The sequence below is a fragment of the Malus sylvestris genome, chromosome 4 (genome assembly GCF_916048215.2).
Source record: "Malus sylvestris chromosome 4, drMalSylv7.2, whole genome shotgun sequence".
NCBI classification, from domain to species: Eukaryota; Viridiplantae; Streptophyta; class Magnoliopsida; order Rosales; family Rosaceae; genus Malus; species Malus sylvestris.
In genome coordinates, this window is record NC_062263.1 from 23317640 (window position 1) to 23321625 (window position 3986).

General features: G+C 38.3%; 1 pseudogene; it reads right to left on the reverse strand.

The window, feature by feature from the left end:
• Nucleotides 1-807: 807 nt before the first annotated feature.
• Nucleotides 808-3339, reverse strand: LOC126618232 (probable LRR receptor-like serine/threonine-protein kinase At3g47570; annotated as a pseudogene).
• Nucleotides 3340-3986: the final 647 nt, after the last annotated feature.

Consider the following 3986-nt stretch of genomic DNA (forward strand, 5'->3'; position numbering starts at 1 on the left):
AGGGGGGTGTATTCAATTAGGATTTTGAGGGATTTTAATTCTTGTAATGAATCTAGGGGTATTCAATCAAGATTTTAAGTGATTCTTTGAAATTCAAGATGTATTCAATTAGAATTTTAAGATAGTTTATTAAAATCCTTAGAGATCCGGATGTCTTCAATTAGGATTTTAAAGAAGTTTATAACATTACATGTGTATTCAATTAGAAATTAATTTTAAAGAATTTGAGAAAGTTGACGTAACTTTCTGCTTCTTAGTATCTGTAGAATTATCAGAGAGACGGGCCAAGGGTCCACTTCCAACAACACCGATATTGTCCCCAACTTGATAATTACCACCTGCACAATCCGTCAGGTGTATGATTTTATCACAAAAGGCCCCGGTATTAGTTGGAGTGAGTTTAAGATATTTAAACTCTTATTTTCTCATTGATACAATCGATGTGGGACATTTCAGCATTATCCACCTTCTCTCTCACACTCCAAACACCATTTGAAAATTCTATCAAAGCTGATAGCAGTTTGTGACTACTTTTTTGCAGAGTTAGCCATTCAACAAAGAACATAAAAAATATTTATCCAACAAAAACCACTAATCATTAAAATTCTAAAAACACCACACAAATTAAAATTCAAAATATAAGTAAAACACACCACAAACATCAACGAGAAAAAATTCAAAGCGATAGCAAGAGAAAGAAAGCAAAAATAGAAGAAAATTTTGGTGAGTAGATAGTGGAAAATATTATTAATGAGTGATCATGACCTTTCTCCTTTGGGTAACATGCTTTGTCCTTGTCAAGTCTTTTTAAACTTTGAGGTACGTGTCTCTGATTGCGCTCATTTTTCTAATAACCACGTCCATCAACATCCGCTCCCTTGGTGATGTTGCACAACAAGAGAGTCCTATCTGCATCACTGAAACCAAGCATTCCTTTAATTTCTTTGCTTTCACTAAGCCACCATTGTTACATCTGGATGGAGTTCATTCTCGCACTATGTCATTGTTGATATCACCATCTGTTTCGAGGTCGAGGATAATTGAATTGTCAACAACGTCCATGAAATGGTCAGGCAAAGCCATGGCTACAAATTGGTAAATGCTTAGACCGCCTTTAAACATGTCAACGGTAGGTCTTTTTCTTGTGAACATTTCCAGCAATAGTATCCCATAGCTGTAAACATCTCCAAGTATGGAAACTTGGCCTCCTGTGCCGTACTCTGCCAGGACAGACATACAATATGTCGTATGCAATTGACTATTAGAACAACATATTCTTTAGATTTATATGTTATTTATTTTCCAAGAAAAAAAGAGGCAGTACTATATTTTTCATAAATAGAGATTAATTAGTTGTTTTTTTGTAATAATTTACTAAGAACATAAAAAGGAAGTTAGAATGACAGAAACTCATACCTGGAGGAATGTAGCCTATAGAACCCTTTAGCTGAGATGACATTGTTTGACTGAATGAGGGATCATTTGATGTTTCGAAAAGGAACCTTGCCAAACCAAAATCCCCAACATGGGCTACCATATCTTCATCAAGTAGTACGTTGCTCGGCTTTAGATCACAATGAACAATGGCCGTTTCACAATGGTGGTGGAGATAATCTAACGCAGAAGCAACATCAATGGCGATGTTCAATCTTTGCATAAAACTCATTCTTTTGCTTGGAGATTCCTCCTCATATCTTGGATACAACATTGAGTCTAGACTTCCATTTGCCATGAACTTGAAAACTAGACTTTTGAAGTCCTTGCCCTGGTTATCAAAGCTCGAGCATGCAGTTATGATCTTGAGAAGATTACGATGCCTTATACTCCTTAAAGCTTTGCATTCATCTATGAAACTCTTGGAAGCTCCTTGTTGTTGAAGGTTTAGTACCTTAACAGCAACTATTGTTCCATCACTAGGAATTACCCCTTTATAAACTGAACCAAAACTTCCCAAACCAATAAGATTATCCGCAGAGAACCCGTTAGTTGATTCAACGAGTTGTGAGTAGGAGACACCTGATTTCCAATCCTTATATGAACGTGAAGTTGCAAGTCTATCTCTTGACTTTTTCAGCATTGAACAAGCGACACAGAAGCATGATAGAACAATTATGATTCCAAATACACAGGCAATGGGGATGACTACTTTTGGGGAATGTAGTCCTCGAGATGAATGGTGTTTTTGGGGGGGGGGGGGCATGAAGGTAGATGTAATTGTGGGATGCCACCACAGAGCCTATGATTTCCAAGAACAAAAACCCCACTAGCATTTGCAAAAATACCATATTTAGGCAGCTCGCCCTCAAAATCATTATACGAAAGATTGAGATACTTGAGAGCACCAAGCTTGCCTATGAATTCAGGAATCGGCCCATACAAGTTGTTGCTTGAAATATCAAGTTTTTCCAAGCCTTTCAAATTCTTAAGAGATTGTGGAATGGTTCCTTCAAACTTATTACCTTGCAAAGACAAGCGCTCCAAACTAGTACAACTGCCGAGGGTGCGCGGGATTTCACCTAATAAATTGTTTCTTGATACATTTAGCTCCGTGAGATGCACTAAATCACCCACCTCAAAGGGCATCAGACCCGTCAAATAATTATCAGACAGGTCTAAAGAAATTGAAAGAGTTGAAAGCTCCATAAGCATTTTAGGTATGGTGCCCGTAAGGTTGTTACTGGAAAGGGAAAGATCTAATAGGTTATGGTAATTTCCCAGACATGGAGGTATACTGCCCTCAAACCTATTGAACTCCATGTAAAGGTTTAACAATGAAGTCATGTTACCAAGGGAAGACAGGATTGACCCAGAAAATTCATTAGCATCCAAATACAGTTGCTCTAACTTCTTTAGCTTCCCAATTTCAAGCGGGACACTACCACCCAAATGGTTATCGTCTAATGCTAGAATATTCAAGTTTATAAGGTTTCCAATGCCGTTAGGGAGGCTTCCATGTATCAAGTTTAACCCTAGACCAAGAATATTAAGTTGGGTCGACAAGTTGGCTATGGATCCCGGGATTCCTCCTCCAAAATTATTACCGTCAAGAGCCAAAATCTCCCATCTAGTGCAATTAGCCAAGAAACTAAGAAAATTCAAGTCACCAACTTTTCTATTTCCTAATTGATTGCCATAAATGTTTAGCCAAACTAAGCTTCGCAAGCTTCCTAGACTTTCACCAGGGACTGTCCCAGAGAGGCCATTTTCACCAAGTTCAAGGGTCTGAAGTCTAGAAGCATTTGACAATGATATAGGAATATTTCCTCGGAATTTGTTCAAATCGGTATAGTTGTACGAGATTAGGAAGCATTGTGCCGAGATTTGGTGGTAGCTCTCCATGCAATTGGTTCTCAGCAACACTAAAAAGGTATATGGAAGAAATATTATAGATTGTGGAAGGGACCATACCAGATAGATCATTCACCTCAACTACGAACTCCTCCAAGCTTGTTATGTGCCCAAGCTCATTGGGTATGCTTCCTTGAAATCTGTTCTCGCCAAGGTGAAGACTACTCAACAAAGAAAAGTTTCCCATCCAAGGTGGGATGGTTCCAGTGAGATTGTTACTTGAAAGCCTCAAATGTGTTAAACGCAACAATGAAATAAGCTGGATTGGAAATGACCCAATAATCCCATTGACTTCAAGATTAAGCATTCTTAGTCGTGCACAGTGCGATATATTAGTTGGAATTTTCCCGCTGAAAGAATTGCGAGACAGGTTGAGGTATTGCAAGCTTCTTAGACGACCTATTTCTTGAGGAATTTCACCATGAAATATGTTTTTTCCCAAGTTGAGTCCTGTGATGTAAGTAAGATTTCCAATGGAAGGTGGTAGGGAGCCTACCAATTTTTGAGCTTCTAGGTTCAACGTTTTAAGACTTTTTTGGTGGAATGGTGGCAAGAAACCCCAACCCAACAACAGATATCGATGGAATGATTCCATGAGCTCATGACATTGAGAGGATCTCCGGTTATTCTTTTCTTGA